The sequence below is a fragment of the Fundulus heteroclitus genome, chromosome 20, assembly GCF_011125445.2.
Source record: "Fundulus heteroclitus isolate FHET01 chromosome 20, MU-UCD_Fhet_4.1, whole genome shotgun sequence".
In the NCBI taxonomy this organism is placed as follows: domain Eukaryota; kingdom Metazoa; phylum Chordata; class Actinopteri; order Cyprinodontiformes; family Fundulidae; genus Fundulus; species Fundulus heteroclitus.
In genome coordinates, this window is record NC_046380.1 from 3,415,272 (window position 1) to 3,441,360 (window position 26,089).

A 26,089-nucleotide genomic window follows, 5' to 3' on the forward strand; every position below is an offset into this window, starting at 1 on the left:
CCGAACCAGTAATGCAGACAACCGTAAGCCCACTATCAAAGCAACCTGGACTTCCTGAACATTTCAGCAGAACCACGGGCTGATCGCCTCCATGGCACACCACAGTGACACAGGAATTCAAGCAAAACTGAGCCCAGATCAGAGACCAGCGATAATGAGGAGGGCGTAGAAATAAAAGTTCTTACATTTGTATAAAATATCCTTTTAATTTATTTAATTAAACCTTAATTTTTTCTTAGATGATGAATTTTTGTTTTTTATTATACATGACCCATAATTTTCAAAGCATTCACTCCTCCTGAAAGAGCGTAGAGCCACAGTGGACAGTCGTCTGCATTGTTGATGGCTTTGCAGCAATCCCTCATACTGAGCATGCATGAAGTGACAGTGCAGAGGAAAACTCCCCTTTAACAGGGAGGAGAACCTCCAGCAGAACCAGAACCAGGCTCAGTGTGAACGCTCATCTGCCTCGACCCACTGGGGCTTAGAGAAGACAGAGCAGAGACACAGAAAGCACAGAAGCTTTTTTGCATGGACTAGTGTCTCTACTTTGTATTTAGATAAGTTAATTAGTTAGTCTGTTTCTTCTGTATTGTCGTCCTCGTGGCTCATAGTAGTTGATTTCACTGTGTAGTTGTGTTCGGTGTGGTCCTGGTATAGTCCCTCCACAGTCCATTGCTGATAGTCCAATTAATCACCCCTTAAAAACTGTCCAGTAAAACACACAACAGAGTGCAATTATTGTTCTTATCAAGATCAGTACTATCTTTACTACAAGATACATTTTTTACTCAAAACTTCTTTCAAACATTTTCAGAACCAGATACTCTTCTTTTATCTGAGCTTAGAAGTTTGCAGTCTAATCATTACATGCAAGTAATATAAATGTTTAAATGTATATTCAGCAGTATTTCTCCTTATGACTGAAGCTATAACTGGACCTGTACCACATTCACATATTTGCACATTTGCACATCCTTATCCAGCATTACAAATGCTGCCGAACTCTCAGTCTTTCAATTCAATTCAATTCAATTCAATTCAATTCAATTCAATTCAATTCAATTCAATTCAATTTTATTTATATAGCGCCAAATCATGAAACATGTCATCTCAAGGCACTTTACAAAGTCAAGTTCAATCTTATTATACAGATTGGGTCAGATTATACAGATTGGTCAAAAATGTCCTATATAAGGAAACCAGTTGATTGCATCAAAGTCCCGACAAGCAGCATTCACTCCTGGGGAACCGTAGAGCCACAGGGAGAGTCGTCTGCATTGTACATGGCTTTGCTGCAATCCCTCATACTGAGCAAGCATGATGCGACAGTGGGAAGAAAAACCACCCATTAGCGGGAAGGAAAAACGTCCGGCAGAACTGGGCTCAGTATGAACGGTCATCTGCCTCGACCGACTGGGGTTACAGAAGACAGAACAGAGACACAACAAGAGAAACAAAAAGCACAGAAGCACACATTGATCTAGTAATCTGTTCTACATTAGATGGTAGTAGCGGGTGAGCCGTCTTCTCTGGATGATGTCACAGTTAATAGAACACCAGACCAGGTGTACCTTCTAGGAAGATAAAAGAGAGAGAACAGAAAGTTAAAGCAGAAATGACAACACATAATGCATAATTGAAGAACAGTAGAACTCAATAGAGTGAGAAAATTAGATCCTGATGTACTCCAGTAGCCTAAGCCTATAGCAGTAAAACTATAAAGGTAGCTGAGAGTAACATGAGCCACTAGTTATAATTTTTGTCAAAAAGAAAAGTTTTAAGCCTAGTCTTAAAAGTAGACAGGGTGTCTGCCTCACGGACCAAAACTGGGAGTTGGTTCCACAGGAGAGGAGCCTGATAGGTAAAGGATCTGCCTCCCATTCTACTTTTAGAGACTCTAGGAACCACCAGCAGACCTGCAGTCTGAGAGCGAAGTGCTCTGTTAGGAACATACGGGGTAATCAGAGCTCTGATATATGATGGAGTTTGATTATTAAGGGCATTATACGTTAGAAGAAGAATTTTAAATTCTATTCTTGATTTAACAGGAAGCCAATGAAGGGAAGCTAAAATTGGAGAAATATGATCCCTCTTGTTGATTTTCATCAGAACTCTTGCTGCAGCATTTTGGATCAGCTGAAGTCTTTAAAATGCATTCTTGCACAAATCATTTCTGCACATACAAATGGTTTTTAAGATATACTCACCTGTACTCTGTGATCGCACACTGTCTCTTTATGCTGCATTGTTTTTACATTTTAATTGCTGTACTGTGAAATCACTGCTGCACTTTATCCTGTAATTTTATCCTGTAATTTACTTTATTCTGAAATCTACTGCAATTCACTGATATTTTCAAGCTGTATGCAAACGAAATTTCATACTGTACGCACTCTATGCATACAAAATGACAAATAAAGTTGTCTAAGTCTAAGTCTAACACAAATCATCCAACACGTGTTTATACCTTTCAATAACTGGTAGTTGAAGATGATCTGCAACAGGATTTTATCATCCTGCCTATTCTATGGATGTTTCTGGTTATTACTACGTAGCTAAGCTCCAATTTATTTGATTTAATACGGAGTTAGTCTTCAATTAGGACCTACATTTAAAGAGCTTAGTGTGGAAATCTTCGTTTAACCTTTGTGGAACTTATAAATACGTTAAAGCCATTTTTTTAAAGACTGAAACAGTAGTTAGAAATATGTTTTATTGTAAACATAAGCATTGCTAAATATTTCCTTTCACTTTGAAAAGCTCATAGTTAAGAAAAGGAAATGGCGTAAGATCTAAAAGCTTAACTTTAGACTGAAAACAGTTGTTAGTTGTGCCTAATGTTGTATTAATGTGATCTTATGATCAAATTATGCATTATCAATTGTTTTCACACATTTCTTTTTTTGTGATTTATTTTCAAAAGCCTACTATATTCTGATGTTGCTTCATTTTTAGGGTTTACATTGTTCCAACTGTTTTCCTCCCAATTTTAATGATTCTGGAATGGGGGCTGCACAGTGGCACTGTTGCCTTGCAGCAAGAAGGTCCTGGGTTCAAGTCCTACCTGGGGCCTTTCTGCTTGTTCTCCCTGTGCTCTGCCCCATTGACAGTTGGAGATAGGCACCAGCACCCCTGTCGACCCCAACAGGGGTCTAACAGACCTGTTAGAAGATGGATGGATGGAAATCTGTAATGACCACTGAACACTAACGTGTGGGAGAAAAGGATAATAAAAAAAAAACTTGTAAATAATAAGGCTGCTGTAGTGACAATAAAGGATTCTCGATTCTTGAACTGTGTTGTGATGGACTCATATTTTGTGGCAGGGGATGGAGTTCCTCTCTGATGTTAGTCGATGCTACTTCATCACCCCGTCTTCTTCTTGGCTTCTCTAGCCGCTCCATTGTCCTTCCTTCTGATCAAGGGCAGTTCTTGTAAAACTCATTTTCTGTTCTCTGTCACCATAGCCCTCTGACATGCTCTCTATAGAGTCAGAGACGTAGCTCAGTATCATTGTAAAATCAAGCCATTAAGACATCACATTGTCTAATTAAACATTGTCCATCTTTCCATCTGCAGTGTAGCTTCAATTAGTCCAAAATAAATTTAAATAAAATAATCACAAACAATCATATTAAAGCTACATTAGTTATTTCATTTACTTGACAAAAATTTAAAGAGAATGAGCTTTGGTGATAAAACCAATAGACCTATCTGTTTACTTATTTATTTGTTATCATAACCCTAATTAGGAGACTTACCTTTTTTTGACAAATGGGGGCAATTTTTGAAATTTTTTGAAAAATCCTGGGGGCCATACCAAAGGACACAGGGTCACAGGGCATGGCTCACATAATAGCCCCATCCTTCGTCACCCATCTGCAAGGGGACCCCGATTTTTAACACCCCTCGTGCCCCCGTGACAGCCCCCCAAAGAGGGCAAAGTTCACTCAAAAACTCAGTTAATTGCTCCTGATTTTCACAAAAGGGGTTGTTAGGGTTTTAGTTCCACCTTTTCACCAGCAGATTGCGTCATGACAGATGGTGGGATTTAACACGACAGATGGGTGAACTTCCCTATATACACAGTGACACCCAGTTAGGGTGCAACTCTTGACAGATGGGTGAACTTCCCTATATACACAGTGACACCCGGTTAGGGTGCAACTCTTGACAGATGGGTGAACTTCCCTATATGACAGACGGTGGGATTTAACACATGACAAATTGGCTAACTTCCCTATATACACAGTGACACCCGGTTAGGGTGCAACTTGTGACAGATGGGTGAACTTCCCAGTATAACGTATGGTGGGATTTAACATATGACAGATGGGTGAACTTCCCAGTATGACAGACGGTGGGATTTAACATATGACAGATGGGTGAACTTCCCAGTATGACAGACGGTGGGATTTAACATATGACAGATGGGTGCACTTATAGCTGGTTAGGGTGCAATATGTGACAGATGGGTGGAATTTACATATGCCTTACCAGGGGTGTGAAAACCAGAAATTTGTTCTAAGTCCCCAGCATGGTAGGGATAGGAATTTAACAGGGGTAGCCCAGGAAGATACAAGGGTCTGGAGCAGGGGTGTCAAACTCATTTTGGTTGAGGGGCCGCATACAGCTTAATCTGATCTCAAGAGGCCCACATGAGTTAACTCATTGCAAGATTAAATAGAACTAATAAATGTGAACTTGTTGATTTTTATATTAAATTAATTTTACTTTTACACGATATATTATGAATAACCTCAGCGTTTTTAAGAAAAGTATGTGCAATTTCAACAATACTTTACTCAGTTAAACATTTACTTGTGTATTATGCATAAGAACTGATCACAGTGATTATACAATGTTAAAAAATATGTATTCACATTTTTCGGAACTTAAAAACACTGTCCTACATGACAAAATACTTCAAACAGATAAAAATTAAGAAATGATTAAACTTTTTCCACACCTGAGGCTTAATCTGCTAATTAAAACACAGCGCCCCTCGTGGACAATATAGGAACTGCATGTTTTCAATTAAACGAAGTACATGTTTCTTTCACCTTTTTGTTTTTTTTTCTTCTTGTTCTTCCTTTCCTCTCCTACTTTCCCATTGTAGTGTCCATATCATTTGAGATAATCCCCGCATGAATCATAATAAAACTATTCACATTCATAAATCAAGCAGAGCACTATGGCAAAAGCAGTACTGCTCCACTTGTGAAAGTCAAATCTGATCAGCTCTTTTTGGCATTAAGACAACAGTTCTTATTGCCACATTGCCAGACAGGACACTGCAAAAAAATATATATATATATTTTTTTTTTTAATAATGATAATGCATTTAGCCACAGGGCCGGACTAAATTGTTCGGCGGGCCGGATCCCATTATGACAGTTGGTGGGATTTAACATATGACAGATGGGTGCACTTACAGATGGGTGGAATTTACATATGCCTTACCAGGGGCATAAAAAACTGAAAATTTTTCTAAGTCCCCAGCATGGTAGGGATAGGAATTTAACAGGGGTAGCCCAGGAAGATACAAGGGTCTGGAGGGATCCTGGGGCCTTACACCATAAAACCCCTTCCGAAAAGTTATAGGAACTGAGTCTCGTGAAGACTACAGTTGGACATATGTCCGAGAGAAGGCCCAGGATGGAGCCTCTGCCTGGGGTAGAGGGACCAGGCAGGGCCCTGGTGGTCTGGAGCTCCAGGCTGGAGGTTCAGTAGGCTGGGTGTTGGGGGAAATTAGGCCAGGGATAGAGGCTCTTCTCGGGTGAGAGGGACCAAGAAGGGCCCCGGGTGTCTGGAGCTCTGGCCTGGAGGTTTAGGAGGCTGCCTGTTAGTGGAGATTAGGCCAGGGATGGAGGCTCTTCCTGGGTGAGAGGGACTGGGAAGGGCCTCCATGAGCTGGAGCTCAGCCATACCAGGGGAACAGAAGTATTCCACCATACCAGGGGCACGAGGACTTTGCTGTTTTTTTATCTGTTTCTAACCGTGGGGGGGGGGGTGCTAAAGAGTGGGTACCACGGTTCAGCTGGATGTGCAGGTTATGGAGGTGTTCCAGCCAGGGTCCAGGAGGGCCCATGGACTTAGACTGGACCCCCACACTGGACCTCCAGAGAACCAGGGGCATCCATGGAGAGTCGCTGCCCAGGAACGGAGCACCCTAGCTGGGCATCAACTTCCATGTATCAGCACCTGGTTCTGCTGGAACACCAGGGCCCAGCAGAACCAGGGGCATTCATGGAGTTTCTATACCCAGGAACAGAGCTCTCTTTCCCCGCATGGAGAACCAGGGGGAAACATGGAAGTTCTTCACCTCGCAAAAGAGCTCCCTTTCCCGCATAGAGGAGGGCTGAGCAGCCCGTGGACCTCCAGAGAACCAGGGGGGACATGGACTTATACTGGAAGCCCACACTGGCCCTCCAGAGAACCCGGGGGAACCATGTAGCATCTCCACCCCGCAAAAGAGCTCCCGTTTCCCACATGGAGGTGAGCTGAGCAGCCCATGGACCTCCAGAGAATCAGGGGGGACATGCAGCATCTCCACCCCGCAGCAGAGCTCTCTTTCCCCGCATGGAGAACCAGGGGGAAACATGGAGGTTTTCCACCCCGCAAAAGAGCCCCCTTTCCCGCATGCAGGAGGGCTGTGCAGCCCCTGGACCTCCGGAGAACCAGGGGGGACATGGAGCATCTCCACCCTTGGAACGGAGAACCCTAGCTGGGCATCGACTTCCATGGATCAGCCCCTGGTTCCAACAATACACAAATTACTGTTAAACACCAAGAATACACACATGTTACCCTATTGTCATAAAGTGCTCCCTTACAGACAATGCCACCCCACACACTCCCAATGGGCCTGCAGTACTCAAACACCAAAAATACAGACATGTTACCCTATTGTCATAAAGTGCTCCCTTACAGACAATGCCCCTCCCCCACACACATGGGACCCCCAACTGCCACACGCATCGCTCTCTCCTGGAAACCCACAAACCCCACCAGACACACTCAAATTGGGCCAGCCAGCAGTACTCAAACCCCTGTATTACACGTGATACCCCCACTGTCACACTCACGGGCCTCCCTACTTGACACCCCAAAACGTAAGGCAAGACTGCCATCCAGTGGATTTTACTTAGATTGCAGTTGCTCCCATATTGAAAATCCATAACTGATGTGTCCAATTCATGAGAATACCAATCTGTCAAAATCAGTGCTCCCTGAAAATTGGGAGCACCAACTGCATTGTCCCTGGATTTAACAGGTGACAAATGGGTACCAGAGGGGAAATACCCTAACCTATATTTGTCTTATTTTAAACAGACTGGTTGCCAAAGCTCCATGAACCAACTGTTTTCATTATAGCAGTGTTTCCCGCAGAAATTTGCTTAGGCGAGGCAGTTATCAATGCTGTTTTATTGTCTTTTTTTTGGGGGGGGGGGGGTTTGAATATTGCCGAGGCGGTAGCGTGAGTTTGGCCAAGATAGTGCTGCGGGAAACACTGCATTATAGTAAACAAGATAGGATAAGTGATAAGATAGACTTTATTGATCTCACAGTGGGGAAATTCACGTGTCATATCAGCTCAATAATCAAAAGAAGGTGCCAAAAGGAGGAAAAGGTGCATGAGGTATATAAAAATTAAAAAATAAAGCAGAGATTTAAGAAAACCTATGTACATTTAAGGTGACTTATATACATAGGGATTTGACGCTGTGCATTAAAGTGGTACCAGGTAAAGAACAACAGTGAGATAATGAGATAACTATAACAGCTGAAGTATCTTATTTAACAGGATTATTGTACAGGTTATTGCACAGGATATTTTATATACTGGTTTGTTAAGGAGCTTAAGCGAAAATTCAAACTGAAGAAACTCTATTGCCTACCTCCATCAATCAGAGACTCATCCGCCTCCGACGCAAGCCAATCAGCTTTGAACTGCTCCTCCTCTAAGCCAATCAGCATCCTGGGTTCATCTTAAAAGAACTCCACATCCTTGTCTCGGCCTTCTGCTCAGCGAGCAAGCAGTGGTTGCGCCGTGTCTGATTTGGACTCTGATGACCGGATTCAACCCACCTCCACCCCCTTCTCCACCATCGTAGCAAGCTCCGCCTGTCTTTCCTATAGTGCTGCTTCAACCTCGTCCCTACCAGAGTGTAGTTCCTCCTGGACTCTTACGGAATTCCCAGTGTTATGGGAGTTTTGGGTGGAATATTAAACAATAGTAACTGAGTTCCCATCTTTACTAAATGACGAGACGGTGGTATAACGTTCCAGCACTTTTATTGAGAAACAGAGCAGAGATTCACATAGATGGAAAGTAATCGCACCCCACGGTTCCGCTGCAGTCTCTGTCTGCCCTGTCTCTGTCTGCCTCGCTTTTCGGGCTTCCCCTAATACTGCACCATGGCCTTCCCATGAGACAAAACAAAGACAGTCTATCGTAAACAATCAGTATCCCTCAGCAGCTGCAGCATTTGGCCTTGCAATCAGAAAACAGTGGATCTTATACACAGACATCAGGTCTCCAGGCCTCCTCTGTCCGAGTGGTGTGAGGCCATAGTGACTTCAGAATAATAATTCTTATAACATTCCTCTCTTTTTTTTTTTTTTTTTTTGATGATGGCGTCGTCAGCATCAAGACAAAACAAGATGACCCATCACTTGAAAATGTGAACAAAGCACAGAGGAACCATTTCTGTAAACTCGTAAAGTGGGACCCAAAGGGTTCCCGTGTTGGAACCGGGCAGTGCTGGAACTTTTAGTACAGATCAACATGAATGCTTCATAGAGCTTTAACACACAAGATCAAAGGTTTAGCTTTCATCTACAATTTAGGATTCATCTAATTAGGTAAGGCCTGTTTTAGGTACCTATGCGCACATTATTTTAAAATTACATTAGACTATGGTAAGCTAAACCCTGTTCAGTAACCAAGGTCGAATCCGTCTACTCTGACCCACCCTGAATACCCTCCTACTCCTTTCTCCACTCACCCCTACGATGGACAATAATCCACCACTCCAAACTTACAACACCAGGAGCAAAGGCAGGAGAGGTTCAGTGCGGGCAGGGGAAACGCCAGAAAAAGCTACCCCTAGGGGGCAGTAAAAACTGGCAAGCCCCCCTCCCAGGGAAATCTGCTCTCGGCCAATCTGAGCCTGAAAACCCTGTATTGAATCTAAGTGTTAACATTACCAGCTAATATTAAAGGATCTTTAGAGCCAATCCGATCCTGGTTCTTCCTATATCAAATCAAAAGGTGCATAAACCATAGATCTTTGTGTGTCTGAAGCAAACAGTTTCCATTTTTTACCCCATAAAACCATATTGATCAACGTGATGTAACATTAAAGTGTAGATCTCATAACACAAAAAAAAATCAAACATGTGAGTCAGTGGAACAGAGCAGTTAAACAAACAGCAACACAATATATGAGGAGAGTCCTAAACGTCAAGAACGCAAAGTTAAGAAAGCCTTCAGGCCATTCAGGCACAAGGCAGGAAATAATCTAATCGCGCTTAGGGTCTCTTCAGGCAACTCCTCCCATTGAAGAATAAGGAATCAGAGTTCTCTGGCTTCTTCATCCCCAGTCCTCTTCTGGTTCCTCCACGCAGGCTGGACGATTGAGCTGGATGGTAATAAGCGTTCAGTTCTGGATGGGCACTGAGCATTTTATTTTGCATTTCTCTCTAATAAAGCACTTTGTGAAGATGGTCTGCAGACACGAGTCCTTGTTTCCACTGGAGAACAGAAACAAGGTGTAATTAGTGTTCTTATCAAAACCCCTTTCATGTGTCATTTATTAAAACATCCTCCAAGCACTTTCACATTCAAGATATTTATGTGCACAATTATTTAGCTTTCAGAATTCTGCAATTTAATTATTAATTAAAATAGTAATCTTTAAGTTAAAATGTATCTGCAGTAAATTCATAATAATTCTTAACAGAGTGTGTCTTAACTGTTGTTGTCTGACAGTTGAAGTTCTCTGCAACATAATTTCATCAACATATTCGTTTCATGACATTTCCCATTTATTTTGAAAACCCAACTGAGAAAAAGAAAGCCTTTCCATGTGAAAGCTTTTCCCTCTCTCTCTACTTTTTTTTTTTTAAAGAAAGCGAGGTGCTGTTCTGCACCGAAAAGACAAAATATTTATACCATGCTGTTACTGTTCAAGGATGCCAAGGTTCTACAACACAAAACAAAGCAGTGCTGGAAAATAATCCCCTTACCGTCTCATGAAAGAAAGGTTCGGATCTTCGCGCCGACGCCCAGAGGCGCTCCGAGACCAGGAGCTCCTCCACATCCCTTGAAAATCCATTCGGGGTACCAGAGGCCGGATAACCTCTCCAGGCCGGCCAAAGCAGCTCCTGTCCTCGGACTCCCCGGCTCGTCGGTCGGAGATCCTGTTCGTGACGCCAAATTGTTATGGGAGTTTTGGGTGGAATATTAAACAATAGTAACTGAGTTCCCATCTTTACTAAATGACGAGACGGTGGTATAACGTTCCAGCACTTTTATTGAGAAACAGAGCAGAGATTCACATAGATGGAAAGTAATCGCACCCCACGGTTCCGCTGCAGTCTCTGTCTGCCCTGTCTCTGTCTGCCTCGCTTTTCGGGCTTCCCCTAATACTGCACCGTGGCCTTCCCATGAGACAAAACAAAGACAGTCTATCGTAAACAATCAGTATCCCTCAGCAGCTGCAGCATTTGGCCTTGCAATCAGAAAACAGTGGATCTTATACACAGACATCAGGTCTCCAGGCCTCCTCTGTCCGAGTGGTGTGAGGCCATAGTGACTTCAGAATAATAATTCTTATAACACCAGTCACTCCTTAAAACGGTGCGGCAGAAGACCGCCATGTTGAGCCTGGTTCTGCCAGAGGTTTCTTCCCAAAGGGGAGTTTTTCCTCTCCACAGTCGCTTCATGCTTGCTCATCATGGACAGTTCAGGCAACCTGTGTTTATCAAGTTGGACATCTAGCTCAAACAGATCATCATATGGACTGAACAACTTTATTTATGTCCACTCCACCACCAGTCTCAGGCCTGGGGGGAAACATCCCTATTCTCATACGCCTGCTTATGCATATTGAAGCATGATTTTTTCCTGCCGAGGTCTGAGCGCCAAACTCTTAAAATATTGTAGCAATAAAATTCTTCTAATTGCCTTTTCTTTCTGTGTGAGTTTTTCAGATTGAATTAAGAGTTGGCTTTCAGGGATGTTCTGTTGTTTTAACTTCAGACAGGGAGAACAAATGTTTCTCCCAGATAAGGAATTCCTTACCTTATCCAGCTGTGTGTGTCGCAGGTGACTGATCACCACCCGCAATAAACCTGCACCCCTCTTTGTGTGTCAACCCCCATGTTGTAAAATCTTGACCCCTCCAGTCCCTTCTTTGAAGTCCAATAATAAAGGCAGAGGATTCTCCATCCATATGATCTCCATCCATATTTCCTCCTCTTCTGCAGAAAAGTCTAAACTTGTATTTGTGTGGTTTTCTTTGTAGGATACTTAAGGGTTATTTATGAAAACCCTATCAGTTATTGCACACGTTATTACAGTTATAGAGCAGCATTGTAAAGTCTGATGGCGACAGTGATGAATGACCTGCGATGAATGACCTGCGGAAAAGGTGTCTAAGTCTGTCACTAAAGGAGCTGCTCAGCTCCTCTACAGTCTGGTGCAGGGGGTGGGAGGTGTTGTTCATGATGGATGTAAGCTTGGACAACATCCTCCTCTCAGCCACTTCCTCCACCGAGTCCAGAGTGCAGCCCAGGACAGAAGTGGCCTTCCTCACCAGCTTATTCAGCCTCTTTCTGTCCTACTCTACGCTCCCATCTATAATTATCCTGAATACGTTTGCTAATCTGAATTATCATCAGTTAATCAAGTCTCCCATTTTGTGTTTCCTTTGATTGGACTAAACCTTTAGACAGAAATTGTTCTGGCTCGGCATTGTTAAAAAATGCCGAGCTTTAGATACTCAGGCAAACTTGGAAAGTGTATCAATGCAGGAATAGCTGTCTCCAGCATTTTTAAACACTTTGCATTTGTTGCCCTAAAACATTCTAAATTCTATCACAACACAAAATTTACTCACACAGAGTGTTAGAGGTAGCGGCTGTTTGTCTGTGGGTCATTTTAACACACTGATCCACAAGACTGAACAACCATGTAACAATGCCTTATTTTCTAAGTTCCTATTTACACAGACATGGGATTCATTTTACTAAGGTTGTCAATATAATTCCCAATCATTCAACCCATCTTGCAGTTTCTCCGATTCAGCATATAACAGCTCACTCATACAGCTTTCATCTCACATGCTCCATCCACACTAATCAGATTCACTCCTCCACACTCAAGTTTGCAAACTTTCAGTCACACTTGGTCCCTGGTGATTTTTTTACTAAATTAATAGTTTAGTGTTCTCATTGACCAGCTCCCTTAATTCTGTATGCATGTACACTTGTTTTATACTTAGAAAGCTTTCTCTCAGTCAGATTTCATAACGTTTCTTTGGGCAAAGAGATTACTCCACAGACCCCTTCTGTTATAACCTGCTGATTAAAAATTTTATGTTATCTCTGTACTTATAATTAATGTGGAGCTCACTTAGATACAGACTTCCAACCTAAATTAGTATTAATTAATGTATTTAACATTTTCATTGTTAATCCCATAGCACCCTTTATTCTGAGTAGTTGACCTTTATTCCTCTTTTACAGTGCTGCAGTTAATTTTAAATTTCACGATTTCAGTACTCATTCCCAGTTAAGTACATGCATTTATCATTAATATTTGTCTTTTGGATTTATTTTCAGTTTAAATTTTAAGATTTTGATTTTTTAGCCTTTTAGTTTTCTTTTGTTTCTGTAGTCTAGAGATGTGTTGAACAAATACCTGTTTGCAGTCACACTAAACGGTCTGATCGACATCTCCTCCTTGAATACGAGATCTCTCAGCTAAAGTGAGTCCTTTGTAGGAAACAAAGTGATGGTCTGGGGATACCAACCAGTTTACTGGAGCTGACAGCATTTCTTGAACCATACAGGGAAGTGTCCCATGAGATGTTTAAACTTTTTAACATTGCCCTTTCATTACCAGTGAGCAATTCAGCGTGTGGTTGCAGGTCTGCACTGAAGCAAATCAAGACTGTCTGGAATGAAAAATCATTGAGCAGTTTGAGATTGTTAAGTGTGGAGACAAGAAGAGCTAAGGCTCTAAATTCAAATCAATTCAATTTAATTTTATTTATATAGCGCCAATTTATGAAGCATGTCATCTCAAGGCACATTACAGAGTCAAATAAATCATATTATACAGATTGGATCAGATTATAAAGATTGGTAAAAAATTTCCTAGATATACGGGAAACAGTTGGTTGCATCAAAGTCCCGACAAGCAGCATTCACTCCTCCTGAAGAAGCGTAGAGCCACAGTGGACAGTCGTCTGCATTGTCCATGGCTTTGCAGCAATCCCTCATACTGAGCAAGCATGAAACGACAGTAGAAAGAAAAACTCCCCATTAACGGGAAGGTAAAACCTCCAGCAGAACCAGAACCAGGCTCAGTATGAACGGTCATTTGCCTTGACCGACTGGGGGTTACAGAAGACAGAGCAGAGACACAACAAGACAGACAAAAAAGCACAGAAGCACACATTGATCCAGTAATCTGTTCTACATTACATGGTAATAGCGGGTGATCTGTCTTCCCTGGATGATGTCACAGCTAACAGAACACCAAACAAGGTGTACCTACTATGAAGGAAAAAAAAGGGGGGGATAAAAAGTTGAAAGCTGAAATGATGACAAGCAATACAAATTCAATCTGAAAAACTCACACAGAAAGAAAAGGCAATTAGAAGAATTTTATTGATACAATATTTTAAGAGTTTGGCGCTCAGACCTCGGCAGGAAAAATTCACGCTGAATTATACTTCAATATGCATAAGCAGGCGTATGAGAATAGGGATATTTTCCCCCAGGTCTGAAACTGGTGGTGGAGTGGAGATAAATAAAGTTTGTTCAGTCCATATGATGATTTGTTTGAGCTTGATGTCCAACTTGATAAACACAGGTTTGCATGAACTGTCCATGATGTGCAAGCATGAAGCGACTGTGGAGAGGAAAAACTCCCCTTTGGGAAGAAACCTCTGGCAGAACCAGGCTCAACATGGCGGTCTTCTGCCGGACCGTTTTAAGGAGTGACTGGGAATTCCATAAGAGTCCAGGAGGAATTACACTCTGATAGGGACGAGGTTGAAGGAGGACCGTAGGAAAGCCAGGCGAAGCTTGCTAAGATGGTGGAGAAGGGGATGGAGGTGGGTTGAAACCGGTCAACAGAGTCCAAACCGGACACGCCCAGCCACCGCTTGCTCGCTGAGCAGAAGGCCGAGACGAGGATGTGGAGTTCTTTTAAGATCAACCCATGATGCTGATTGGCTTTGAGGAGGAGCAGTTCAAAGCTGATTGGCTTGCGTCGGAGGCAGATGAGTCTCTGATGGAGATAGGCAATAGAGTTTCTTCAGTTTGAATTTTCGCTTAGCTTCATTTGGACAACAGCAGAACTCAGTAGAGTGAGAGAAATAGACCCTGATTTCCTCCAGCAGCCTAAGCCTATAGCAGCATAACTACAAAGATAGCTCAGGGTAACATGAGCCACTCTAACTAGAAGCTTTGTCAAAAATAGGGAGTTGGTTCCACTGGAGAGGAGCCTGATAGCCAAAGGATCTGCCTCCCATTCTACTTTTAGAGACTCTAGGAACCACCAGCACACCTGCAAATCAGAGCTCTGATATATGATGGAGCTTGATTATTAAGGGCTTTATACGTTAGAAGAAGAATTTTAAATTATATTCTTGATTTAACAGGAAGCCAATAAAGGGAAGCTAAAATTGGAGAAATATGATCCCTCTTGTTGATTTTTATCAGAACTCTTGCTGCAGCATTTTGGTTCAGCTGAAGACTTTGAACTGCATTTTGTGGACTTCCTGATAGTAAAGAATTACAATAGTCCAGCCTTGAAGTAACAAATGCATGGACTAGGTTTTCAGCATAACTCCTGGACAGAATGTTTCTAATTTTGGCGATATTCCGGAGGTGAAAAAAGGAAACTCTGGAAACCTGTTTAATATGGGATTTAAATGACATGTCTTGGTCAAAAATAACAAGACTTTTTACTCTATTAACAGAGGCTAAATTAATGCCACCCAGATTAAGTGATTGATTAAGAAGTTTATTTGTTGAAGACTCTGGTCCAAAGATTACAACTTTTTTCTTGTCAGAATTTAAATGCAGAAGATTTTAAGTCATTCTGCTTTTGATGTCATCAATACATGCCTGTAGTTGAAGTAATTGATTGGATTCATCACGATTTATGGCTAAATATAGCTCAGTGTAATTAGCATAACAGTGGAAATTAATCCTATGCTGTCTGATAATTTTGCCAATCAGAAGCATATATATAGTTAAGAGAATTGATCCAAGGAATGAACCCTGTGGTACTCCACAGGTGACCCTAGAGTTTGAAGAAGATTTATTATTAATATGAACAAGCTGGAATCTGTCCGACAGATAAGATTTAAACAAGCCTGATGTCCATCCATCCATCCATTTTCTGACCCGCTTAACCCCTCATGGGGTCGCGGGGGTTGCTGGTGCCTATCTCCAGTGTTCACTGGGCGAGAACCAGCCTGATGCTTTCCACTTAATCCCTACAATATGTTGAAGTCTTTGTGGTAGAATATTGTGATCAACTGTATAAAACGCAGCACTGAGATCTTACAGGACAAGTACAGACACAAGTCCATCATCTGAGGCCATGAGAATATCATTAGTTACCTTCACGAGAGCTGTTTCAGTGCTATGATGAGCTCTGAAGCCTGACTGAAACTCTTAAAATAGGTCATTGCTTTGTAATTGCAATACTGAGGATATTAAAAGGGGAACAGACTCTTTAAAGTTTGATAAAGCATTATGTGATAAAGATCTACTATAAAGAAGCCCTCTTTTGGGGGTGGAAAACTCAGTTAAATAAAACTCAAAGGTTATCAAAACATGGTGAGATAAGACTGGGTTGTGAGGAAATACTGTTAATTCTTCCCAATCAATGCCATATGTCAGCAAAAGGTCTAAAGTATGAAGTCAAGAGTGCATCGGTTAATGCAAGTTTTGAGCAAAACCAGTTGAATCTAGGATAGTTTTAAAGGCTGCACTAAAGTTATCATATTCTGTGTCAACATGAATGTTAAAATCCCCCACTATAATAATAACCTTGTCGGTATTTAACACCAAATCAGCTAAGAAGCCCGACAACTGATCCAAAAACTGTACTAAATCTTAAAGTTCCCTCTTTAAAAGTTTTCACCTAAACACATCCATCAATGTGTTTTTCTAATGTTAGTAGAACGGTAAACAAACAAACAAAAATGATGAAGCTACCACCTTTCTCCGCTGGAAGATCTCAGTATGACTTGGTATGAGTTGGTTAAAACTTATCATAATTTAGTCATATCTGCTTATCCCTGCATGTCCATTTTAGATCATAACTTATTACCGAACGCCTGCAAAAGCTCACTTCTCATAGTCTTCTGCTGGAAGAAAGGTGGCCTTTCAGAATCTCCGTCCTGTATCTGGAAGTAACAGTTCAGAAAAAACAATTACATTAGTATTTATTAAGGCATGCAGTCAAAACCTGGTCCTCTTAGTGTCAGTTTTGACATGATGTTCCCAAGTTCTTGGCTGATCCAGGGAAGGTACAAATCTTTATTTCCTTCTCTTTTAAAAAATTTGTTTTAAAACATCTCATTCTTTCAAATTATTTGCATAACTACCTTAATTATAGTCATATTATTGGAAATGCCAAAAATAAAAGCAAATAAAAATTTTACAAAGAAACAACCAAAATACAATAAAATGACCAAAGGAAATTGTTTCCCAAGGAGCACAATAATATTTGTCTCCTTAATACATAGATTACTAACTTATTTCAGACTTTTGATTTCATTCTGGTCCTTTTGACCAACTGAATCCACTGCTTATATTGCCTTTAAATATATACAACTTTCCACATCTTGAACTGATTAACGCTTTGTCCAACATCATTATTCATCAGCACGAGTAATGATTTTCTCTTCAAGTTTATGAAGGTCTAGTGTTTTTTGCAATTATTATAGTTTCCCCCCACAGTTTCAGCACATGTTAAACTATGGCTCTGCTTCCTGGTCTGGACCCTGGGATGCCAGCATTTAGGAGAACTAATGAATCCGACCAGATTGCTAGAAAGAAGAGCTGCACCATCTAAAGTGGGATGGATGCCGTCTCTCCGGATCAGACCAGATTTTCCCTAGAAAGTTTGCCAGTTATAAATGTAGCCCACATCGTTTTCAGGACACCACCTAGCCAACCAGCGGTTGAATGATGACATGCGGCTAAACATGTCATCACTGGTCAGATCAGGCAGGGGACCAGAGAAAATTTCGGAGTCCGACATTGTTTGAGCAAACTTACACATCGAAGCAACACTAACTTTAGTGAATTCTGATTGCCGTAACCGGGTGTCATTAGCACCAGCGTGAATATCAATCTTACTGTATTTATGCATATCCTTAGCCAGCAGTTTCAGGTAGGATTTGACATCGCCCATGCTAGCCCCGGGCAGGCATTTGACTATGGTCCCTGGTGTCTTTAGAGGCATGTTTCTGACTATGGAGCTGCCAATAACCAGAGTCAGCTTCTCAGCGGGTGCGTCGCTGAGTGGGGAAATTTTGTCAGAAACGCAGACGCAGAATAATCACCTTCTTTTTCAAGGGAGCTACATTGTCTAATGCAGAACGCAATGACGAAGTCACACCATTAACAAAGACGTTTATTTGTGAATGGGATGAAACAACATTGCTGCCATCTGCAGGGTATTTCTGCAATACTGAAGATATTAAAAGGGGAACAGACTCTTTAATAAACCTCCGATCGACGTGACCGGGCGCCATTACCGTAAGCGTGAATAACAATCCTAATGTCCAAATTACTAATTAGTTTGTGAACAATATGGAATATGGACCACACTGCAGCCTGTGGTAACTTGACACCTTGTTCTGGTTCAGTCTCTCCTGCTGCCTCTTGGCCTGATTTCTAGAAACAGAAACGTGGAAAGGGAGGAAGCAGCATCTCCTGATTTGGTTGAAGACAAACTAGTGGAAGCAGAGGAGTCCATGACTGAGGTAGAGGATAAAACATGCGAGGTGTGAGAGGAAAGCTGTGGGACAAGGGAGGGTAGGATGTCTGTTTGGCTGGAGGCAGGAGGGGAGGATGGTGAGATTGTTCCTCAACTGAACCTATGGAAGAATGTTCAGCTCATTTGCTCTGTCCAGACATCCATCTCTCTGATCCTCCATCTGCTTGAACCCTGTGATCTTCTTCATCCCTGACCACACATCTCTGATATTGTTCCTCTGCAGTTTACTCTTCAACTTCTTCCTCTACACCCCCTTGCTGTCTCTCATCTTGACTTTGAGCTGCTTCTGTATATTCCTCAATAACTATCTGTCTCACTCCCTAAAGGCTCTTTAAAAGCTACAGAGACGACTCTATTTAACAAGATTTGTGACGGTGCAATAACACTTGCCAAGCAGTGCAACATCTTTGTTTCTCCTCCAGAAAGCGCAGCGTAGTTTGGTCACACCAAGCTCCAAAATTAAAGAATGTCACATCTTTACCACCATAGTTCATAGAGAGATCCATATAGACAAAGAGTCATTGAGGACAGGCTCATTTATCCCAGTGGTGGATGTGCTGATCTCTGAGCTAAAGAGACAATTTTCAGATGAGAACTTTGTCAAAATGAAATGGATACAAGCCTTGAATCCTATTGGCACCACATTTAGTGAGAAAGCTGCAGAGATTCCTTTTGCCTCATATTACAACTGTAACACCCAAGATCGTGAATACGAGATCCCTCAGCTAAAATGAGTCATTTGTAGGAAACAAAGTGATGGTCTGGGGATACCAACCAGTTTATTGGAGCTGCCAGCTTTTCTTGAACCATACAGGGAAGTGTTCCAGGAGATGTTTAAACTTTTTACCATTGCCCTTTCATTACCAGCCAGCAATTCATCATGTGGACGCAGTTTATTTTCTGGACTGAAGCTAATCAAGACTGTCTGTAGTGATGAACGATTAAGCTGGTTGGGATTGTTAAGTGTGGAGTCAAGAAGAGCTAAAGCTCTAAATCTAAATGATTTTAAGGATGTTTTACCTAAACAACACAACAACAGGTGAATAAAGCTTTTCTAGAATAGGAACAAAGAAAATTTACTCTAGAAATATGTAAAAAGTAGGACTGGGCAAGTTAATCTGTTAACGGATTAACTGAATAAATGTGGACTTGAACTGAGAATCATCTTTAATTTTAAAGTTCTGTTGCTCTTAATCCAAGACTACCGAGCTGTTTCAGGGACATTGTTACTTAACAGTTTGTTCTTAGGGTGAAATATAGATGAAACAATATTTTATAACTGCTGCAATGTAGAATTTTCTAAATAAAAATTATTTCATGTCAAAGTGGAGGATTTTTGTACTGTTCTGGTTACAGTGGTTGTTTATTCAATTAAAGGTTTAATAAAAATTGCAGTGCGCCAACATTTATTTATTTTATTTTTTCCCCAGTGTCCTGTCTAGCAATATGGCCATAAGAATTGTTGTCTTATTGCCAAAAAAAGCTTGACAGATTATGCTTTCACAAGTGGAGCAGTCAGCTTTTGACATAGTGCTCCGCTTCATTAATGCTTGTAAATAGCTTTATTGTGATTCATGCGGGAGGTAAATAAACTATGTGGACAATGGGAAAGTAGAAGAGTAAAGGAAGAACTAGAAGAGAAAAAAAGAAAAGAGTTGTAAGAAAGAGAGAAAAGGGAGAGAGTGATAAAACATTACCTGCAACGAGATATGTAAAAAGACCAGCAAACAGATTTTTTATAACAAAAGCAGTGAAGTAACACCATGATATTGTTGCTGAATTATATGTATTGTTTAAACTAACTATGTAAATGATGGGCATTCTGTATAGAAGTGAACACTGAGTACCTGGAGCCCAGCACCTGTAGGTGTTCGAGAGTGCACCCGTGTATGTAAAATTCATCCCAAAAAAAAGTGCTCAAAAGTGGATGTGAAGAACCAAAGAACTGCCTCCCCTGAGCACAGACGTAGGCGCCGGGGGACCCATAACCCCAGACCCCCAAAGGGGCCCCTAAAGCAGGGCGCCCAGGAGGGGCCAACACAGAAGAACTGCCCCCCCCCCCCCCCACCAAGGGAAGAGGAGAGACAACCTCGAGGAAAACCCCCAGCCGCCGCAATGCTGAAGCCCCCAGGAGCCGCGGGGGTGAGCACATGGGCCCAGCCGGCAGCCACCCCTGCTAAAGTGGAACCGGCAATGGGCGCGCCACTCCCCGATAGGAGCCCCGACCAAGCCCCGGAAGTGCCATGCCCCGCGAGGTAGCCGTAAGGAATGAACCAGCACCCACCCGGGGACCCGCCTCGAGCCCGAGGGCCACCAATGCACCAGCGGGCCCGAGCCCCAGCCAGCAGAGGGGGGCAGGACGAGGGGGACACTTGCATACATTAACCCCAAGTGGGGGGGGGGGGGGCACCACAATCCTCCTTACCTGCTCGGACCCAGACCCCCATCCCGCCCCCGGCCCAAGCCCCCCCCGGGGTAGGGGGCCATCATGACCCACACGGGCCACACAACCAGACCCCCCCCCCTAAATACCTAAGCACACTCCCTCCCCATCCCCATCCTACCCTAGCCACCCCTCCCCCCACCTCTTTTTGGGGAAAGCAGGGGCGCCAGCACCGGCAACCCACCCGGGCCCAACAGACACCGCAACCGGCGGCCCGCCTAGCCTCCAGGCCCCAGACTCCGTGCAGCAATCCGAGAGTGGGGCTGTTGGAAAGTAAATCTGCTAAATTAGACAACAAATTAATACCCAAATACGTAATATATCCTGATTGCAATTGTAAATCTAGGGTGTTCTGGAAAGAGTAATTAATTGGCAGTACCGTAGATTTAGACCAGTTTATAGAGTAATGTTATACTTTAGAGAAAGATTCTAGTAATCTAATTACTTGAGAGAGGGAAATGTTTGAATGCTGGAGATAAAGTAATACATCATCAGCGTAAAGACTAATCTTATGCTCTATTTTCAGGCATTTTATACCTTTGACAGCATTAGTTTGTCTAATTGTTGCTGCTAGAGGTTCGATAAAGATGGCAAAAAGTGAGGGGGAAAGCGGGCATCCTTGCCTGGTGCCCCTCTGGAGACAAAAGCTAGGAGAGTTTGATTATTTGTCCTGACACAGGCTGTTGGAGAACTGTATAAAATTTTTAACCAATTTATAAAAAAATTGCCAAAACTACATTTATGTAGAGTAGGGAATAGAAAGTTCCAGTTTACTCTATCAAATGCTTTTTCTGCATCTAAAGACAACATATTGGTTTAAAAAAATAAATAAATAAAACAGACCCATTATACAGATACAAACATTTTAATAGAATAGACATACATCATTTTTTTCTACCTTTTGTCCCTCTCATCCCTTTTCTTGTTGTTTTCCTCTATGTTTTCTTTTGTCCCTTTTTCTAGTAGACAAGCCATGATCTGCTAATCTGTTCTCCATTTTTTATTTGAATGAAATAATAGCTGGAAGTAAATCTGCGCCCGTCTCCATTTCTTGGCAAGATCCTGTTCTTCACCTGGAGCGGTCCTCACAGTACTATTCAGCAGTGTGCACAATCAGACAGCTGATTGGCCAGAGCTGGGTCATCTTCAGGAAGTACACTGTGCTGACTGCTTACCCGCAGAGTGGATGATGCTGGACTCTCTCAGTCTGGTGGAACAACGTCATTATCAAAGCCTGGCTGGATAATTGGGGCCCCCAGGAACTTGGGGGCCCTAGGCAACTGCCTAGTTTTGCCTAATGGTAAATCCGCCCCTGATCATAAATTAAATTGTTCAAACAGTTATGAACAGGTTTTCCATTACTTAATCTTTGTGTATTACGAATTGTGTTTTGGTCATCAAAGTGTGTGCAGGTAACATGTTTTCGTGCTGCTGGGCGATCATAACCGGCAGAGAGCTGGTTGTAGGTGAGGCCGGCAGTTCCTTGGCCTCTAGGCAAGGGGTGCTCAATGGGCACCGCTCGTGATCCCAAAACTTTAGGGTCACATCAAGTTATGGATGTAATTATGCTAAAGAAGTAAAGCACTAAAAAGACTCAAAACATACAGCCGGAACAGGACTGATGAAGGAAGGCTTTCCTCCCTGGCAGTGAGCTCCATTGAGACTGAGAGACTTTTAAAACTGAAATAGATAAAGAGAACTTTTACCGGAAAATGAGCGATATTTTTGTTCAGAAAGAGCGCCACATTCATTTATGAGTAGAGGTAAGACAGCAATAATTATTCATGTTTTGTTTTTGTAATGAAATGTGCATAATGTCGTAGTTTTTGAATGTGTTACAAATGCAGAAATCCATCATAACTCATAAACTGTTACCAATCAAATGACAAATAATTAATTTATTTTTTCCATCAAAGAATCAATATTTTTCCCATGTCTCTTGGTGATTTTATTTGACTCAATTCAGCACTTTGCAATGAGTCTACTCTATAGAGTGTATATATTTGTAAATCTGATTTTGATGACGTCAGGGTATCACCAGCTACGAACCCTACCGCACGTCACTGATTTTAATAAAATGTTAACAGAAACTGTTGGCTTAGGTTTGGAAATGATTGATAAATCAGTCTCAAAATCTGATACAAAATAAATCATTGCTTTCATTCTGTGTATTTCTTTTATTAGTCTTATGGGTCTGTAACTAGAGAACCCCATTTAACTATGCAGTAACTGAGAGCAACAGTAACATTCCTGATAACACGACACACAGCTGCCTCTGAAAGATGTTCTGCGTCGCCTACATTATAGAAACTGCTGTTGGTATAAAAACGAAGAGCAGCATGGAGAATTTGTCCAGAACTGACTGTGAGCCCTTGTGTTATACGAGCAACATGCAGCCTGAGATTAAGATAAATCATTAACATAAGCGGAAAACTGTAACACTTTAAAATAGTATATCAATCCAGAAAGAAGACTTTTAATTGTGATAAGACATTAAACGGTGTGATCAGCCTCTCCTGACAGATTTCTGAGGAGTATTAATGCTCCTTAGGCTCCTCCAGAAAAGGACACGCCTTGTCCAACACTTCCTTGTATAGATCTCAGTTAAGAAAAAGGAAAAACTCCCAGACAACGTGCTATGGAGCAGGATTGTTACATGGAGGAATTTGTTGTCATAATTTGACTCAGGGTAACAGCTTCCAAGATTTTTGAAACGGAACAGCCAGGATATGCAGAAATTAACCCCAGAATTTACCCTGGATACCCACAAACCCAGCTTTTTGAAACACAACCAAGTTGTTTTACACGTCATCCCAACTCGTATTGAAGATACGTTACATGACTTTTAAAAACTGCATTGATGTCTACATTTAGACCTGCGTACAGAAGGCCTGGTATTACATCCCATACCAGCAGCTCAGGACACTTGGACACATAAAGTCAACAGTTTTTACAATATCAACCCACAGATAATTCTATCTTAAAATGCATAAAATGTCAAATTTATTGGTAAAATGGTACCAACACACTGCTCTGAGATCTGCTTATAGGTTTAAAGTTTAAATTCGAAACAGACAAGAAAACTGTAAAAGAGCAAATAGAAAACCAAATCTGTTTAAAATGTCTTTTATTTGTCATTATCACATGACATTTTAAACATGAATCCACTATGTGTGAGCATCTGATTGTGGATTCCTAGGCCATTCTAAATCTGAGTCTCACGCTAATGCCATGCTAGCATGGGCAGAATATGAACAGTCCGCAAATAGAAAATCCTCCATTACAGCATTTGAATGCTGAATATGAAGCTAGTGAGAGAAATCAGATTATATAGGCTTAGACTGCTGGAGGACATCAGGGTCTATTTCTCTCAATCTGCTGAGTTCTCCTACTGTTCTCCCATCCGCATTGTTAGTTATTTCAGGTTTTAACTTTTTGTTCTCTATCATTTATCTTTTTTTATAGAAGGTACACCTGCTCTGCTGTTCTGTGAGCTGTGACATCATCCAGGCAGATATATAAACTTTTCAGAAATGCCCTTTCATTACCAGCCAGAAACTCATCATATGGACACAGTTTTTCTGCACTGAAGCTAATCAAGACTGTTTATAGTGATCAACGATTGAGCAGTTTGGGATTGTTAAGTGTGGAGTCAAGAAGAGTTAAAGCTCTAAATCTAAATGATTTTATGGATGTTTTACCTAAACAACACAACAACAGGTGAATAAAGCTTTTCTTGAATAAGAACAAAGAAAACTTACTGATTAACAAGTCACTTGTTAATCAGCACAAGCATTTTGGCCTTATTATGTATTATTCCATATTTACATAACTCCATTTTCATGCTCACCATTTTAAGTATACGTATTACAGTGTGTCAAGATTTTCTTTTGGTGTTTTTCGCTTTTAGTGAAAATGGGGGGATTGTAAGGGTTTAGAATGCTCTGACATGTTCTGGGGTGTTTTGGTGTTTGGAATATAAGGATAACTGAACTTTGTGGATGTCAACTTAACTCTGTATGTTTAGAAGCTAGAGAGGCCTACTAAGGGAGAAAGGAGACAAGGCCTGGTTTAACTATTGTTACTGCCAAAGAACTGAGCATATTCCTTACAAGGTTAAGAGTGACTAAATGTTTAGCTGTTCTCTGATACACAGTGTAAGAGTATTCCATTTTAGGGAAGAAAGAAGACATCTTTTGGGATACGTGACGCACACACATACACACACATAGGAGAGAAAGGCCTTAAAGAGGGAGTCGGAGATATGAGAGTTAGGACTTGTACTGTGTCTGTTAAACGTGTCGAACGTGTGAATAAAAGTCATCCTGGCATCACATGGAGACCGCTTCTTCTCGCCTCGTCTTTGCATCCTGAGTCTTCTTTTTAAAGAGTTAAATTCTCTCTTACAGAAGAAACATCATTGCTGCTATTTGCAGGGCATTTCTGCAATACTGAGGAGGATATTAAAAGGGGGATAGACTCTTTAAATATTGATACAGCATTTTCAGATAAAGATCTACTATAATGGAGCCCTCTTTTAGGGGTGAAGAACTCAGTTATATTAAACTCAAAGGTTATTAAAAGTGGTCAGATAGGACAGGGTTGTGACGAAATACTGTTAATTCTTCACAATCAATGCCATATGTCAGCACAAGGTCTAAAGTATGAAGCCAAGAGTGCGTCGGTTTATGCACATTTTGAGCAAAACCAATTGAATCTTGGATAGTTTTAAAGGCTACACTAAGGTTATCACATTCTGTCTCAACATGGATGTTAAAATCACCCACTATAATAAACTTATCAGTATTTAACAGCAAATCAGATAAGAAATCTGACAACTCATCCAAAAACTGAGTGTAAGGGCCTGGTGGACGATGCAAAACAACAAACAGAAGAGGTTTTATTGCTTTGCAGTTTGGATGAGGGAAACTAAGGGTTAAATGTTCTAAAGAGCTGTAGTTACTAATTGGCCTGGGACTACTTAATAAATTAAACTGAAAGATAGTTGTTAGTCATTCCTCCTCTTCCCGTAGTTCTGGGAATATGGAAATTTGAATAATTAAATGGAGTTGACTCATTTATACTAACGTAGTCCTCTTGTAGCCAGGTTTCTGTGAGACAAACTAAATCAATCTGATTATCAGAAATCCATTCATTAACTAACAAAGTCTTTGGAGAGAGAGACCTTATATTTAATAGACCACATTTAATTGTTTTATTTTTTGGCTCAAGGTGAGCCATATCGATTTTTATTAGACTTTTATGATTTGTTCCTTTTAGATCAGAGATTTTTATTGTTAATTAGTTTTTATTCTAAAGTATAAAGCTACTTGCTCATTCACAAAAGACATGGCTTTACACCATTCATTAAAAGCATT

General features: G+C 41.4%; 1 protein-coding gene across 1 annotated transcript in view; it reads right to left on the reverse strand.

The window, feature by feature from the left end:
• The window catches only part of LOC118567219 (nuclear factor 7, brain-like), a gene marked incomplete in the record, with an annotated part of 854,268 nt that overhangs the window by 820,507 nt on the left and 7,672 nt on the right, over positions 1-26,089 (reverse strand).